Source organism: Musca autumnalis, unplaced genomic scaffold (assembly GCF_047663935.1).
Source record: "Musca autumnalis isolate F117 unplaced genomic scaffold, ASM4766393v1 scaffold_4, whole genome shotgun sequence".
NCBI lineage: Eukaryota > Metazoa > Arthropoda > Insecta > Diptera > Muscidae > Musca > Musca autumnalis.
This window is the reverse complement of record NW_027411977.1, coordinates 223,959,205-223,977,641: the sequence shown is the minus strand read 5'-3', so window position 1 is coordinate 223,977,641 and position 18,437 is coordinate 223,959,205. Positions and strand designations below refer to the sequence as shown.

The window sequence follows — 18,437 nt, the reverse complement described above, 5'->3', positions numbered from 1 at the left end:
GTTTGGTTGAAAAGGCATTTTGTGTCGTGCGGGCCCCTGCCACATACTGGGCAGATGTCTTGCACGGTGCGGTCAATTTCCGCCCAATAAGAATTTAGGCGACTGCAATATCCCGAGCGGAGTTGAGCCAAAGCTACTCTAGTTTGTTGTTGTTGTAGCAGCATATAATGCTGGGTTGGCAGCCGCTGGCCGAAACACTTTTGGTTTCGGGTCAATCCGGTACGTAAGAACCCGCTGCCGTGGTTTGTCGTGGCAGCTGACGCTCCTCAGCTGCGATAGATGGGGGATGTATTTCGAGGACTTTATTCACACTATAATTGCTTAAGGCCTTGGCAACTGCATCCGTGTGAATGTCAATTTAAATCTGTGTGAATTTAAATCTGCTTGATATGCCTTTTGATCTAGGGGTTCTCTCCTATATTGTTGGACCTCCGTCTCTAGAGCATGAATATCCTTCCTGATATGTCTGAATGTGTCGATCCTACCCACAAGATGGTGATTGGGATGAATCTCACGGTAACACCCGAGCAAGTACTGCAACGAAAGCATCTCATTGTGTTGCTTTACTGGAAGAATCTTTGCCTCCTCATGTAGATGGTCCACTGAAGATTTGAGGAGGCACCTTGTTGCTATTATCAGGGCGGCGTTCTGACAAATTTGAATCTTATCCCACTGCGTGTCACATAAATTCGGGAACCAAACTGGCGCCGCATAGCTTTCCACAGACCAACCTATAGCGTTATATGTGGTCAACAACGTTTCTTTATCTGCACCCCAAGTGCTGACGGCTAGGGACTTACGGACCTTGTTCCTACTTTTCAGTTTGTCGCAGATAGCTGTGGCGTGCGAGCACAACTTGAATGTAGTGTCGAATGTGACCCCTAAAATTTTAGGGCAGTTTGTGGTCGGAATTCTGCTACCATCGACCACGACATTCAACTCACGTCCAAACTGCGCTGTCCATGTGGTGAACAGAGTGGCTGTTGATTTTGTGGCGGAAATCTGCATATTCCTCGAATGGAAAAAGGTGGTAAGATCGGTTAAAAAGTTGTTCAGTCTCTCACAAATGTCATCAGGATAAGTACCTGACGCCAGGATCGTGCAATCATCCGCATACGTTACGATCTCGATACCGTCTTAAGGGGGCAGAATACAGGAGAGGTAGAGGTTAGGCAGTTCCGGAGATATCACCCCAACTTGGGGAACTCCCTGTTTCACTCTACAGGGTTTGGACTTCTTGTTCCTGAATTCCACGTACGACTGGCGTCCACACATATAACTGACTATGCAACGTTTGAAGCTTGGCCGAAGGGTTGTCCGCTCAATGTCCTCAAACAGTGTGGAGTGCTTGACAGTATCAAAGGCTTTTGATAAGTCAAGCGCCACCATCACTGTTCTATCACACGGCCGCACCTGGTTGAGTCCTCAACAAATATGTGTGGAGATGGTGTGCAGCGCAGTTGTCGTGCTGTGCTGCTTACGGAATCCATGCTGATGATCGGCAACTTGATAGCTATTTCTAATGCTGGGGAGGACTATTCACCTTTGCTGACATCCTTGCCTGGCTTCAGTAGCGGGACCACCTTGCCCATTTTCCAGACTTCGGGAACAATAAGGGTGGCTAGCGACAGGTTGAGAACTTTAGTGAGATACTCCACTTCCGGCTCATCGAACTGTTTCAGCATTCGCAACATCATTCATTGTAAACTGTCGTGGTTCATCCTCGGCAGGAAGAAATCTAATGCGACGTAATACTCTTCTCTTCGCCCTGTCACTCTCGGGGTGCTCGACAAACAGTCGATTGAAGTAACTTGCACACCTCTTCGGGTCAGTCAACGTAACGTTCCGCTTATGTTCGCCAACCAGCCTGTAAACTTCCAGTGTCAGCTCCCTGAATCTGGGGTCGTCGGGGTTTGTTCGCCGAACTCATTTGCTAATCCCGTCGCCTCTGCTGAGAAATTTGGTCTTACTTCGGGTATTCGACCAGCAGGTATATGGCGGGCGGCTGCAGCAGTGATGATGTCTCGGAACGTCCTTTCCGCTACCCGAACATCAGAAGGATTGGGCAATTCTCTGAAGCGGTGATTGGTGAACTCTCTGAAACCCGGCCAATCAGTTTTCTTATGATTGACGAATGTGCGGCGTTCAGAGGTGATGAAATCGGGAGGTCTGCTGATGCAGACAATTATGGGGAGATGGTCTGATCCGAGGGAAATGACGGGTTGGCAGGTAACGTCATTTGTCAGACCAGGTGACACGATGGTTATGTCTGGCGAACTGTGACACGTTCCTCTAATTCTTGTAGGGGCGTCCTCATTGAACGAGCAACACGTAGAGCTATCAATCTGCTCAGCCAGCGCTATACCTCTCTGGTCGTTTCCGAGGGCCAAATGCCACATCTTATGATGCGCATTAAAGTCCCCCAAGACCAGACGATTATGACCTTCCAAAAGCGGGCTAATGTCAGGCTTATAATCTGAGATACAGCTATTTCTCGGCGGGATGTATACGTTCGGCAACTCTATCTCGCCTGACTGCTACCCCCATACATTCCATGTACGGGTCGTTAGGGGCAGGCTCAAGGGAGATAGGTCTGTATTGAACAGACTGGTGCAAAAGGAAAGCTAATCCCCCACCTCCACATCTGGTGCGATCCTTCCTTATTACGTTGTAACCATCACAACGTACTGAGCATGGTTTCCTGCACCGCAGCGACCTTGATCTTCTTCCGATTCATAAAGTCCACTATTTCATCGATCTTACCTCGGAGCCCATTGCAATTAAATTGCAAAAAGAATGCATTTTCTGGGATTGGAACAACAACGGCTGGTGTTAAATGCTGCGCGTGCGGCTGCTGTTGGGTGGACTGCGGGGGAGTTTCGTAATCCGTAGACGAAGGAGTTTCGTAATCTGACAACGACGACTCACTGGGGGCTGTGTTCGCGCAGCATGCAGCAACATGAATTTTGGTGGAGAGCTAGGGTTTACCATTAGAAGCAACGTCCTAAAAGTCCCCTTATTCGGGATCAAAAGTCATTTTTGGAGGCATTATTCAGTTTTTTTAACTTTTCCCAAAAACGGTAAGAAGGGTTTAGGACCATATTTTACAAATTTTATCCAGATTGTCGTTGTGATTGGACACTATAAATATCTTACTGATGGTTTTTCGTTATGAATTCATACGGAAGGTGTTGCGCTTCCCATTTAAACAGTTTTTGAAATATTTGTGGTGAATATATACATACTAGCAAATACCCGCTACTTCGTATGCGGAAAGGTCATAAAATATATATGAACTCTGTTCTGTTGTATTAAAACCTATTTTAAATACCAACATTTAATCGATTTAATTCCAAAAAACATATCTGCCGTATCGCACCCCTACACAGCTACCATATTTTTTATTTCGGATTTCCAAAACTTAGGATTCCAGCTCAATCCGTTCACTCAAATCCAAATTGTACTAAATTTAGTACCATTTAGTACTTTTCGTACCCTAATAGCTAGACTTTACAAAAACCTTTGACTGTTACTTTTCATCAGTGACCTTCATTCCAAATTTCAGTATTCTAGCTCTGTCCGTTCACCCAAATCGAAATTGTACTAAATTTAGTATCATTTAGTACTTTTCGTACCCTTATAGTTCGAATTTCCAAAAACCTTTCAACGTTATTCTTCATCATCGACTCTCATTTCAAATTTCAGGATTCCATCTCTATCCGTTTACCGAAATCCAAATTGTACTAAATTTAGTACTATTTAGTACTTTTCGTACCCTTATAGTTCGAATTTCCAAAAACCTTTCATCGTTATTCTTCATCAGCGACTCTCATTTCAAATTTCAGGATTCCACCTCTATCCATTCACCCAAATCCAAATTGTACTAAATTTAGTACTTTTGGTGCACATACAGTTCGAATTTCCAAAAACTTTACTTTGTTGCTCTCCACCCGTGACCCTCATTCAAAATTTCAGGATTCCAGCTCAATCCGTTCACCGAAATCCAAATTGTACTAAATTTAGTACCATTTAGTACTTTTCGTACCCTTATAGTTCGAATTTCCAAAAACCTTTCATCGCTTCTCTCCATCAGTGACCTTCATTCAAAATTTCAGGATTCCAGCTCAATCCGTTCACTTAAATCCAAATTGTACTAAATTTAGTACCTTTTAGTACTTTTGTTAATCTCCATCAGTGGCCCTCATTCAAAATTTCAGGATTCCAGCTCAATCCGTTCACCGAAATCCAAATTGTACGAAATTTAGTACCATTTAGTACTTTTCGTACCCTTATAGTTCGAATTTCCAAAAACCTTTTATCGCTTCTCTCCATAAGTGACCCTCATTCCAAATTTCAAGATTCTAGCTCTATCCGTTCACCTAAATCCAAATAGTACTAAATTGAGTACCATTTAGTACTTTTCGTACACTAATAGGTAGAATTTCCAAAAACCTTTCTTTGTTACTCTCCATTAGTAACTCAATTTCAAATTTCAGGATTCCAGCTCTATCCGTTCACCCAAGTCCAAATTGTACTAAATTTAGTACCATTTAGTACTTTTCGTACCCTTATAGTTCGAATTTCCAAAAACCTTTCATCGTTATTCTTCATCAGCGACTCTCATATCAAATTTCAGGATTCCATCTCTATCCGTTTACCGAAATCCAAATTGTACTAAATTTAGTACCATTTAGTACTTTTCGTACCCTTATAGTTCGAATTTCCAAAAACCTTTCATCATTACTCTTCATCAGTGACCTTCAATCCAAATTTCAGGATTCCTGCTATATCTGTTCACCCAAATCTCAATTGTACTAAATTTAGTACCCTTTTGTACTTTTCGTACACTTATAGTTCGAATTCCCAAAAACCCTTTGGTACATCTTACTAGCTCTCCATCAGTTACCCTCATTCCAAATTTCAGAATTCTAGCTCTTACCGTTTGCCTAATACAAAGGGTACCATATTTAGTACCTTTTAGTACTTTTCGTACACTTCTGGGTCGAATTTCCAAAAACCCAGCCTTATCTCACCCCTACACCCCAACAGCAACCTACACCCAAAATTTCAACTTTCTAGCTTCAGCGGTTTCGTCTGGGCGCTGATGAATCAGTCAGTCAGGCAGTCAGTCAGTCACTCACCTCACTACTCTTTTATATATATAGATTTGAAAAATATAGAAACACACATCGGATGTTGAAAAATTGCGTATTTTAGTGCTTTTAACTTAAATTACGTAGCTAGGATAAGCCATTGGTTGATTATATTGTATGTGAAAATACATGGGAGGTCTACGGCTATGGTCCAATGAAAATATACAGTGAGTGTCAAAAATATTCGTTTTTTTTTTCTTTTACCAATAATAACACCTCAGTATTTTTAGAAGCCCATTCTCAATAAACAAAAAACCAAATATATACTAAAATGTTGATCCCGTGGCTATTAAAAAATATATATAACATGGATCCACGGCAACCCTAAAAGCGAGAATAACAACAAAAAGTTTGTTAACCCTCTTTTCTAAGCGCCAAAAATATTTACGGAATTAACCCTAGAAATTTACATAAATAGCTGTACCATGAATGACCATAACAAATCCCGTTAGGATATAGCCATTTATGTAAATTTCTAGGGTTAATTCTGTAAATGTCACCAAAGCAAAGTATCAACTCGAAAAAAGAAAGCAGGAAAAATGTTTCATCAAACTATTTGGGAAATATTTTCATGTTTTTTTTTCAGCAAAATTGATACAGATATTTTAATGATATATAATGTAAATAGACATTTCATTTCTTTGGTGACCCATAGTGAAATTTGACGAAGAATATGTTTGTCTTTGAGGTCATCTCTCTAAAATTATGTTTTGTGGGACAATTTTGAATAAACTCAGATGAAGCCCGACTTTAACCCTAAAACGTGTTTTTCATTTTTAGAGATTTCTGGCGATTAGATACGATTTACGGATTTGGTGTATTCTGAGACCTATAGTAAAATTTTATAGCGAACAATTTTGTAGAATATTTGGATTTGATATGATCACATTTTAAAGGAGTTTTTGAAAGATTTTCGAAAAATGGATCAAAAACCCCATTTAATAAGCATGAAGGTTAAAATTTTTAAAAAAAATTTCCCCACATCCTCCTCTGTAAAATTGCCAAAGATACTATATATCCAAAATGCAAGGATTCCAAGATATCTTTAATTCGAATATTTCGAAAAAATATAGAAATGGGCGGAACTTGTCCCGCCTACTTTGGTTACTTTCCGATGTAAACTTTAAAAACGCCGATACACGTGTCTCATATTTCTAGCTCTACTTTCATATTCTACTCAGTTTTCCTTGTAATTTTTTTGTTGTCACACAGTGTAATTAAAAATACCTCGATCACGAGATGAAATGAAGTGTGGTTTTAGAAATAATGATTTAAGACTTATTCAGCTGCTATGACAACCAAATATTAATACCACATTGGGTTGACACATTCATCTCTGTTTTATTACAATTTGTTTTCTTAATCATTTTTTTATATATGAAATAGAAATTTTCAAGTAATTGCGGGTTATTTTTCTCTATTTATATTTAAATTGACGATGTTATATATCACGCAACAATTCTTGTATCTCTCTCGGCTAATATGATTGATTATAAGCGTCTGGCGGTTAAACAAAATAAAAGCTATTGGCCTGTTCCCGTACTTTATAAAGTGGTAAAAGTCGTAAAAGTTGTAAAAGTCGTAAACGATTTTCATATAAATTTTGTGTACGGGAACGCAAAATGTGTAAAAGTGGTAAAAATTGTAAAAACTTTTTAGTTCTGGAACAGAGCTTTTATGTCCAAAATAGAATCAATGAGGTTTTGTGATACACATATGTACATACATATGTATTTATATCACTTTGTGTATTGACTGAAAAATTGTCAAAATATTTCAACTTGTTATTTATTTTTTTATTTATTAGCAAATCCAATAACGAAGAATAATTCACGATTACATTGATTTTGACTGCATGGAGGAAATCCGTTGATCTGACTGTTCCACTTCACCTTGCCAAAGTCTACCTATCATTTGAGGACCTCGAATCTCCCAGTCGAAATGTGCGAAACCTGATGGCCGGACTCCCGAGCGCTTGTAATCTGAGTATGGGTTGTAAAGACAACGTCCATCATTTTCACTGGGGAAGCAGCAACACCAATCCAAGAGGTGAGTCATTATTGAACTTCATTTTAAGTAATAATATTAGAATATGCAATACATAGGTGAAATACGGCCACATTCCATAATAGGATTTGAGAATAGGTTATAGACATAATGGTAACTAATATTAGGGACTGGAGAGTATGGGAGGAGTGCTCCTTCTCTGACCCCAAGACTGTACTCTTCCAAGTCTATTTCAGTTGTGAAAGGCAAAAAATCATAGGATCCCCAGAAGAACTGATTGGGATAAATTAAAGCCCAAACAACTTCTCAACTTTCGGAGCATGCCAATGTCTTCTATGTTGGAGCCGTTGATAGTGCAGTGAATAATGTTATCAATGTTCTTCTGCGTTTTTAAGAAAATTTCTGTACAAAAGCGAGGTCAAGAAAGCTAAAACGAAGTCTTGGGGTCGGTAGAGGAAGTTAATGCTGCATCCAGATTCCGAAGGATACTCTCGAAGGTTCCTAAAACCTTAGGGAGTATTAAGCGAAGCTATGGCTCATGGACTACCGAGTCCGTGGAAATAGATAAGGTTAACCTATATTCCCAAGGCTGGGAAACTAAGCCACTCTTTACCCAAAGACTACAGACCAATTAGCCTTTCTTCCTTAAAATAAGTAACCCGAATCCTAATATAATAAGTAAAGCGCGGCACTATTATATTAGGAGCAAGACAATGGAAACTGTGGTAGATAACATCGAGAAGAACATGTATGACTTGAATTTTACGCTAGCGTAGTTCTTGGACATTGATGGGGGATTTAAAAATGTCAAACTCGAGTCAATACACAGTTCGCTAGCTTATTTGGGTATCTCCACTCTTCTTATTGAATGGATTGATAGAATGTTGAAGTGTTGAATTATCAACTCACATTTAGGGATGAGTTGCACTAGGAAGTCTTTCATGAAATGTACAGCCCAGGTAGCTGTGCTGTCAGCTCTACTATGGCTCCTTGTGATTAACGAGATACTCAAAGATTTTGATTGCGTTAGAATAGATTGTTGCATACGTAGTCATTCTCATTCTACTTTGTCCGAATTCATGCAGTTATCCTATCAGGCCACACTTAATACGCTGATTGTGTATAACTCTGGTCTGTCCAGTCTTAACCTATGCATGCCTTATCTGGTATAAAGCGCTCGAAACTGGAAAATAGTTGGCTATGTTAGGAAAAGTGCAACGAGCGGCGTCAATGCTCGTCACTGCAGTTGTCAGAAGTACACCAAAGGCTCCTTTAAATGTGATGCTAAACCTCTAACCAGTGGATGTAGCAGTTCAATTTCTAGGCCATGAGTTCAATGGGGATCAATGAGATTTAAGCATGGTGTCCTTCACCCCTGGGGCATGCGAGCATCAAGTCGGTTTTTAAGTTAGTGACTACATCGCACCAGTCCTTAACTTCAATACGGCGGTGATTTACCTACCAGGGATTGATTTCAGGCGGAAATAGTAAAGGCTCTGGAATAGGTTACCAGTAGTGAAGTAGATGTAGACGGCCAAGCTGTCCATAAAGCACTTAAGTCCCACAATATAAAGTCTGGGATTGAAAACATTTAAAATTCAATTGTTTTTTGTTAGGTATCCGGACATTATAATGTTGAGTGAAAACGAAATCGCTGATGAACTGGCACGTACAGGCTCAATGTGCTGCTATGGACACTTTGTGAAAGAAAGCGGGCTCTATACATGTACCTTTTCTGAAAGAAAACAGGCTTCTATAGAACCTTTCTGAAAGAAAAATGAGAATGGGTGCTTCTGTATGGCCCATCTGATAGAAAGGGTGCTTCTGTGGAGCCTTTTTTTTAAAGAAATGGGGCTTCTATAGACCCTTTCGGAAAGAAAGCGGTGTTCTATAGACACCTTCTGAAAGAAAGGGGGCTCTATAGACCCTTTCTCAAAGAAAAGATAGAAAGGGTGCTTCTGTAGAGCCCTTCCGATGGAAAGAGTGCTTCTGTAGGGCCTTTCTGATGGAAAGCGTGCTTCTGTAGGGCCTTTCTGAAAGAAAGGGTGCTTCTATAGACCCTTTCTGAAGGAAAGACCCATTCTAAAGAAAGGGTGCTTCTATAGACCCATTCTGAAAGAAAGGGTGCTTCTATAGACCCTTTCTGAAGGAAAGCGGTGTTTTATGGACACCTTCTGATAGAAAGGGTGCTTCTATAGACCCTTGCTGAAGGAAAGGGTGCTTCTATAGACCCTTTCTGAAAGAAAAGGTGCTTCTATAGACCCTTTCTGAAAGAAAGGGTGCTTCTATAGACCCTTTCTGAAAGAAAGGGTGCTTCTATAGACCCTTTCTGAATTAGAGGGTGCTCTTATAAACCCTTCTAAAAGAAAGGGTACTTCTATAGACCCTTTCTAAAAGAAAGGGTATTTCTATAGACCCTTTCTAAAAGAAAGGGTGCTTTTATAGACCCCTTCTGAAAGAAACGGTGCTTCTTTAGACCCTTACTTAAAGAAAGGGTGCTCTTATAGACCCTTTCTAAAAGAAAGGGTGCTCTTATAGACTCTTTCTGAAAGAAAGGGTGCTTCTATAGACCCTTTCTGAAAAAGGGTGCTTTTATAGACCCTTTCTGAAAGAAAGGGTGCTTCTATAGACCCTTTCTAAAAGAAAGGGTGCTTCTATAGACCCTTTCTGAACGAAAGGGTGCTTCTATAGACCCTTTCTGAACGAAAGGGTGCTTCTATAGACCCTTTCTGAACGAAAGGGTGCTTCTATAGACCCTTTCTGAACGAAAGGGTGCTTCTATAGACCCTTTCTGAAGGAAAGGGTGCTTCTATAGACCCTTTCTGAAGGAAAGGGTGCTTCTATAGACCCTTTCTGAAGGAAAGGGTGCTTCTATAGACCCTTTCTGAAAAAAGGGTCCTTGTATAGACCCTTTCTGAAGGAAAGGGTGCTTCTATAGACCCTGTCTGAAAAAAGGGTGCTTCTATAGACCCTGTCTGAAAGAAAGGGTGCTTCTATAGACCCTTTCTGAAAGAAAAGGTGCTTCTATAGACCCTTTCTGAAAGAAAGGGTGCTTCTATAGACCCTTTCTGAAAGAAAGGGTGCTTCTATAGACCCTTTCTGAATTAGAGGGTGCTCTTATAAACCCTTCTAAAAGAAAGGGTACTTCTATAGACCCTTTCTAAAAGAAAGGGTATTTCTATAGACCCTTTCTAAAAGAAAGGGTGCTTTTATAGACCCCTTCTGAAAGAAACGGTGCTTCTTTAGACCCTTACTTAAAGAAAGGGTGCTCTTATAGACCCTTTCTAAAAGAAAGGGTGCTCTTATAGACTCTTTCTGAAAGAAAGGGTGCTTCTATAGACCCTTTCTGAAAAAGGGTGCTTTTATAGACCCTTTCTGAAAGAAAGGGTGCTTCTATAGACCCTTTCTAAAAGAAAGGGTGCTTCTATAGACCCTTTCTGAACGAAAGGGTGCTTCTATAGACCCTTTCTGAACGAAAGGCTGCTTCTATAGACCCTTTCTGAACGAAAGGGTGCTTCTATAGACCCTTTCTGAACGAAAGGGTGCTTCTATAGACCCTTTCTGAAGGAAAGGGTGCTTCTATAGACCCTTTCTGAAGGAAAGGGTGCTTCTATAGACCCTTTCTGAAGGAAAGGGTGCTTCTATAGACCCTTTCTGAAAAAAGGGTCCTTGTATAGACCCTTTCTGAAGGAAAGGGTGCTTCTATAGACCCTGTCTGAAAAAAGGGTGCTTCTATAGACCCTGTCTGAAAGAAAGGGTGCTTCTATAGACCCGTTCTGAACGAAAGGGTGCTTCTATAGACCCGTTCTGAACGAAAGAGTGCTTCTATAGACCCTTTCTGAACGAAAGGGTGCTTCTGTAGACCCTTTCTGAAGGAAAGGGTGCTTCTATAGACCCTTTCTGAATTAGAGGGTACTTCTATAGACCCTTTCTGAACGAAAGGGTGCTTCTATAGACCCTTTCTGAAGGAAAGGGTGCTTCTATAGACCCTTTCTGAGGAAAGGGTGCTTCTATAGACCCTTTCTGAAAAAAGGGTGCTTCTATAGACCCTTTCTGAAAGAAAGGGTGCTTCTATAGACCCTTTCTGAAGGAAAGGGTGCTTCTATAGACCCTGTCTGAAAAAAGGGTGCTTCTATAGACCCTGTCTGAAAGAAAGGGTGCTTCTATAGACCCTTTCTGAAAGAAAGGGTGCTTCTATAGACCCTTTCTGAAGGAAAGGGTGCTTCTATAGACCTTGTCTGAAAAAAGGGTGCTTCTATAGACCCTGTCTGAAAAAAGGGTGCTTCTATAGACCCTGTCTGAAAGAAAGGGTGCTTCTATAGACCCTGTCTGAAAGAAAGGGTGCTTCTATAGACCCTTTCTGAAAGAAAGGGTGCTTCTATAGACCCTTTCTGAAAGAAAGGGTGCTTCTAGAGACCCTTTCTGAAAGAAAGGGTGCTTCTATAGACCCTGTCTGAAAGAAAGGGTGCTTCTATAGACCCTTTCTGAAAGAAAGGGTGCTTCTGTAGACCCTGTCAGAAAAAAGGGTGCTTCTATAGACCCTGTCTGAAAGAAAGGGTGCTTCTGTAGACCCTGTCTGAAAAAAGGGTGCTTCTATAGACCCTGTCTGAAAGAAAGGGTGCTTCTATAGACCCTTTCTGAAAGAAAGGGTGCTTCTATAGGCCCTTTCTGAAAAAAGGGTGCTTTTATAGACCCTGTCTGAAAGAAAGGGTGCTTCTATAGACCCTGTCTGAAAAAAGGGTGCTTCTATAGACCCTGTCTGAAAAAAGGGTGCTTCTATAAACCCTTTCTGAAAGAAAGGGTGCTTCTATAGACCCTTTCTGATAGAAACGGTGCTTCTATAGACCCTTTCTGAAAGAAAGAGTGCTTCTATAGACCCTTTCTGAAAGTAAGAGTTCTTCTATAAACCCTTTCTGAAAGAAAGGGTGCTTCTATAGACCCTGTCTGAAAAAAGGGTGCTTCTATAGACCCTGTCTGAAAAAAGGGTGCTTCTATAGACCCTGTCTGAAAGAAAGGGTGCTTCTATAGACCCTTTCTGAAAGAAAGGGTGCTTCTATAGGCCCTTTCTGAAAAAAGGGTGCTTTTATAGACCCTGTCTGAAAGAAAGGGTGCTTCTATAGACCCTGTCTGAAAAAAGGGTGCTTCTATAGACCCTGTCTGAAAAAAGGGTGCTTCTATAAACCCTTTCTGAAAGAAAGGGTGCTTCTATAGACCCTTTCTGATAGAAACGGTGCTTCTATGGACCCTTTCTGAAAGAAAGAGTGCTTCTATAGACCCTTTCTGAAAGTAAGAGTTCTTCTATAAACCCTTTCTGAAAGAAAGGGTGCTTCTATAGGCCCTTTCTGAAAAAAGGGTGCTTTTATAGACCCTGTCTGAAAGAAAGGGTGCTTCTATAGACCCTGTCTGAAAAAAGGGTGCTTCTATAGACCCTGTCTGAAAAAAGGGTGCTTCTATAAACCCTTTCTGAAAGAAAGGGTGCTTCTATAGACCCTTTCTGATAGAAACGGTGCTTCTATGGACCCTTTCTGAAAGAAAGAGTGCTTCTATAGACCCTTTCTGAAAGTAAGAGTTCTTCTATAAACCCTTTCTGAAAGAAAGGGTGCTTCTATAGACCCTGTCTGAAAAAAGGGTGCTTCTATAGACCCTGTCTGAAAAAAGGGTGCTTCTATAAACCCTTTCTGAAAGAAAGTGTGCTTCTATAGACCCTGTCTGAAAAAAGGGTGCTTCTATAGACCCTGTCTGAAAAAAGGGTGCTTCTATAAACCCTTTCTGAAAGAAAGGGTGCTTCTATAGGCCCTTTCTGAAAAAAGGGTGCTTTTATAGACCCTGTCTGAAAGAAAGGGTGCTTCTATAGACCCTGTCTGAAAAAAGGGTGCTTCTATAGACCCTGTCTGAAAAAAGGGTGCTTCTATAAACCCTTTCTGAAAGAAAGGGTGCTTCTATAGACCCTTTCTGATAGAAACGGTGCTTCTATGGACCCTTTCTGAAAGAAAGAGTGCTTCTATAGACCCTTTCTGAAAGTAAGAGTTCTTCTATAAACCCTTTCTGAAAGAAAGGGTGCTTCTATAGACCCTGTCTGAAAAAAGGGTGCTTCTATAGACCCTGTCTGAAAAAAGGGTGCTTCTATAAACCCTTTCTGAAAGAAAGGGTGCTTCTATAGACCCTTTCTGATAGAAACGGTGCTTCTATGGACCCTTTCTGAAAGAAAGAGTGCTTCTATAGACCCTTTCTGAAAGTAAGAGTTCTTCTATAAACCCTTTCTGAAAGAAAGGGTGCTTCTGTAGACCCTGTCTGAAAAAAGGGTGCTTCTATAGACCCTGTCTGAAAGAAAGGGTGCTTCTATAGACCCTTTCTGAAAGAAAGGGTGCTTCTATAGGCCCTTTCTGAAAAAAGGGTGCTTTTATAGACCCTGTCTGAAAGAAAGGGTGCTTCTATAGACCCTGTCTGAAAAAAGGGTGCTTCTATAGACCCTGTCTGAAAAAAGGGTGCTTCTATAAACCCTTTCTGAAAGAAATGGTGCTTCTATAGACCCTTTCTGAAAGAAAGGGTGCTTCTATAGACCCTTTCTGAAAGAAAGCGGGGTTTTATGGACACCTTCTGATAGAAAGCGGGGTTTTATGGACACCTTCTGATAGAAAGGGTGCTTCTATAGACCATTTCTGAAAGAAAGGGTGCTTCTATAGACCCTTTCTGAAAGAAAGCGGGGTTTTATGGACACCTTCTGATAGAAAGGGTGCTTCTATAGACCTTTCTGAAAGAAAGGGTGCTTCTATAGACCTTTCTGAAAGAAAAGGTGCTTCTATAGACCCTTTCTGAAAGAAAGAGTGGTTCTATAGACCCTTTCTGAAAGAAAGGGTGCTTCTATAGACCTTTTCTGAAAGAAAGGGTGCTTCTATAGACCCTTTCTGAAAGAAAGCGGGGTTTTATGGACACCTTCTGATAGAAAGGGTGCTTCTGTAGAACCTTTCTAACAGAAATGGAGCTTCTACAGGCTCTTCCTGAGAGAAAGCGGGCGACTATAGGCCCTTTTTGAAAATAACCGGGCTTCTATAGTTGCTTTCTCAAAGAAAGAGGGATTCTATAGACCTTTTCTGAAAAGTAGTGTGGTTTCTATATACCCTTTCTGAAAGATGGTATGGCTTCTATAGACCTTTTCTAAAGGAAAACGGCCTTCTATAGACCCTTTCTAAAGGAAAGCGGCCTTCTATAAAACCTTTTTGAAAGAATGCGGGATTCTATAGTCCCTTTTTCCTGAAAGAGACGCTGCTTTTATAGTCCCTTTCTGAAAGAAAGGCTGCTTCTGTAGTCGCTTTCTTAAAGAGATGCTGCTTCTATAGTCCCTTTCTATACGAAAGATTACTCCAATAATCCCTTTCTCATATCATTTGTTACTGACTAATCTTCAAAACAATGGAATTTGGCTTTAATAAAACGCCCATTAACCATAAAAAATCAACTATTGTATCTTTTTTAATTTTCAAAATCACGCTTATCAAAAGTAATAAAACAATTTAACTTCATACAAGAGAATCTATACCCCCTATCAACAAGTTCTGCGGTTTGTACTATTATCGATTTCACAGTAATCAATGTACTTACGATGTACTCGTTACGTCCATACATACATATTTGTATGTATGTAGGAATATCGCCAAAGTACTATTGAATTAAGCATTGCTCTGCTTGTCGGCCTTAGCCCCATTCTACACAACAAGAACCCAGGTACTTAGTATTATTGCCTAGAGATTGTACGATTTGTTTATGTGTCAAAATGCCGTGCTCGTCTCCCAGCCAAAGTCATATCGAATCGAGTGGGAAAACAGTATTTGATATAAACAACAATAAACTGCCAATATGAGTAGTAAAAATGAAAATGTAGCAGAGAATGTAAACATCCCGACATATCACATTGGGTAGTAGAATGAATTATTTTGTTGTTTTGTGTATGATAATGTTATAAACACAATTGTTGAAATATTTTTATGACCAGTCAGTCGGTCGGTTGTGATGGTGGGAGTATATAATAACATTTGGAAAATATGCATTGGATTTTCCCAGGTGAAATTCCAAGAAATAAAAGAAAACAAAGCGGGATGCTAAGACGAAATGGGTGAAATGCCCAATTGACATGTACATATGTACATATATTAAAGACCGGCAAATTAAGCAGGGTAGTTTTCCCGCCAAAACACCCCCTCTTTTTGAACATTTTGCTTCCAAGTCATATTTATGATTCCAAATCCACAGAGATTTTTTCCCTATTTCTATCTTACAAAATCTACTTTGCGCCACTGTACCCCAATCTCAGAGTTGTAATATAAATAACGCGAAAACACAAATCAATTTCCATATTGTCTGCTACATGTAATTAAAGACCGCCAGGATTAATTCGCTGTGTTTACATCTGTCTACAAAGATGCCTCCGTACAACTTTTTTATTAAATCGACTACAAAGTACACATAAACTTAACCACACATTATAATGTCACACCCTTTATAAATATCTATATATATAAAAGAGCTTAGTGAGTGACTGAGTGACTGAGTGACTGACATATCATCGCCCAGACGAAACCGCTGAAGCTAGAAAGCTGAAATTTTGACTGTGGGTTGCTGTCGGTGTGTAGGTGTGAGATAAGGCTGGGTTTTTTGAAATTCGACCTAGAAGGGTACGAAAAGTACTAAAAGGTACTAAATATGGTACCCTTTGTATTATGCAAACGGGAAGAGCTAGAATTCTGAAATTTGGAAGGAGGGTAACTGATGGAGATTTAGAAAGATGTACCAAAGGGTTTTTGGAAATTCGACTTGTAAGTGTACGATAAGTTACTAAATTTGGTACCAATTGTATATTTTGAGCGGATATACCTACAATGTCCATATTTGGTATGGAAATCAAGGTTGGGAAGTGGTGTTGATATAAGGAAATTATTTTTGAAGTTCGTACTTATGTGTACGAGTAGTACTAAATGGTACTAAATTTGGTACAATTTGGATTTGGGTGAACGGATAGAGCTGAAAACCTGAAATTTGGAATTTTGATTACCGTTGAAGCGTACGATTGAGATATGGGTGTACTTTTGGAAATTCATACTTATGTGTACGAAAAGTACTAAATGGTACCAAATTTGGTAAAATTTGGATTTAGATAGACATGGAAACCTGAAATTTGGAATTAAGATTACTGATGGAGTGAAGGATTGAGGTAGTTTTGGAAATTCTTACTTATGGGTACGAAAAGTAGTAAACGGTACTAAATTTGGTACAAATTGAATTTGGGTGCACGGATAGAGCTGGAATCCTGAAATTTGGAATTTAATTACTTTAGGAGTGTAGGATTGAGGTATTTTTGGAAATTCATACTTATGGGAACGGAAAGTACTAAATGTACAAAATTTGGTACAATTTATATTTGGGTGAACGGATAGAGTTGGAATCCTGAAATTTGGAAATAAGATTACTTATGGAATGTAGGATTGAGGTAGTTTTGGAAATTCATACTTATGGGTACGAAACGTACTAAATTTGGTACAATTTGGATGTGAGTGAACGCAAAGAGATGGAATACTGAAATTTGGAATTACAACTACTTTTAAAGTGTAGGATTGAGGTAATTCTGAAATTCGTACTTATAAGTACGGAAAATACTAAATTTGGTATAAATTGCATTTGTATGGAGAAATAACGCTGGAATCCGGAAATTATAATAAATAATAAATAATCTATATATATAAAAGAGCTTAGTGATGAGTGAGTGACTGACTGACATATCATCGCCCAGACGAAACTGCTGAAGCTAGAAAGTTGAAATTTTTACTGTAGGTTGCTGTTGGCGTGTAGGGGTGAGATAAGGCTGGGTTTTTGGAAATTCGACCCAGAAGGGTACGAAAAGTACTAAAAGGTACTAAATATAGTACCCTTTGTATTAGGCAAACGGGAAGAGCTAGAATTCTGAAATTTGGGATGAGGGTAACTGATGGAGAGTTAGAAAGATGTACTAAAGGGTTTTTGGAAATTCAAGCTCTAAGTGTACGAAAAGTACTAAAATTTACAAAATTTAGTACCAATTATATATTTTGAACGGATATATCTAGAATCATGGAATTTGGTATGGAAATCAAGGTTGGGCAGTGGCGCTTCTAAAAGGGAATGGTTTGGAAAATTCGTAATCATGTGTAAGAAAAGTACTAAATGGTACTAAATTTAGTACAGTTTGGATTTGGGTGAACGTACAGAGCTGGAAACCCGAAATTTGGAATTAAGATTACTATTGAAGTGTAGGATTGAGATTTGGGGGAGGTTTTGGAAATTCGTACTTATTTGTACGAAAAGTACTAAACGGTACTAAATTTGATACAATAGGGATTTGGGTGAACGGACAGAGCTGGAATCCTGAAATTTGGAATTGAGATTACTGTTGGAGTGTAGGACTTGGGAAGTTTTGGAATTTCGTACTTATGTGTGTGAAAACTACTAAATTTTGTACAATGGGGATTTGGGTGAACGTATAGAACTGGAATGTCGAAATATGGAACTGAAATTACTGGTGGAGTTTAGGATTGTGGAAGTTTTGCAAATGCATACTTATGGGTACCAAAAGTACTAAATAGTACTAAGTTAAGTACAGTTTGCATTTGGGTGAACGGACAGAGCTTGATTCCTCAAATTTGGACTGAGGGTCACTGATGAAAAATAAGAAAAATGTAACAAAGGGGTTTTGGAAACTCATAGTACGAAAGTACTAAAATGTACTTAATATGGTACAATTTGGATTTGGGTGGACGGATAGAGCTGGAATCCTGAAATTAGGAATTGATATTACTATTGGAGTGTAAGACTAAGATAGTTTAGGAAATTCATACTTATCGATATGAAAAGTACTAAATGGCACTAAATGTGATACAATTTGGATTTGGGCGACGGATAGCGCTTGAGTCCTGAAATTTGAAAATAGGATTACTTTTGGAGTGTAGAACTGAGGTAGTTTTGGAAATTCGTAGTTATGTGTACGAAAAGTACTAGGTGGTACTACCTTTGGTACAATTTGGGGATGAGGTAGTTTTTGAAATTCGTACTTGGTACGATATGTACCAAATGGTACTAAATGGTACAATTTGGATGTGAGTTTGGATAGCGCTGGATTCCTATTATTTGGAATTACGGTTACTGTTGAAGTGAGGGGTACGAAGAGTACTTAATGGTACTAAGTTTGGTAAATTTTTTATTGGACGAACGGAAATTAATATTACTGTTATTCTTTGGTATTAATTTCAGTGT

At 39.5% G+C, this 18,437-nt stretch overlaps 2 protein-coding genes across 4 annotated transcripts in view; one reads left to right on the top strand and one right to left on the bottom strand.

The window, feature by feature from the left end:
• LOC141403554 (cationic amino acid transporter 4) overlaps nt 1–18,437 on the bottom strand; it is a 64,435-nt gene that overhangs the window by 12,414 nt on the left and 33,584 nt on the right. The gene's annotated exons all lie outside the window — the stretch shown is intronic.
• Nucleotides 6,718–18,437, top strand: part of atk (artichoke) — a 100,576-nt gene continuing 88,856 nt past the window's right edge. The window contains exons 1-2 of one of the 3 annotated variants that reach the window (XM_073986127.1): nt 6,718–6,788; nt 6,961–7,202. The gene's annotated coding sequence lies outside the window, so the exon portion shown is untranslated. Of the gene's footprint in view, nt 6,789–6,911; nt 7,203–18,437 lie in introns of those variants that run through there. The other 2 variants (XM_073986130.1, XM_073986128.1) reach the window with 2 other exon arrangements.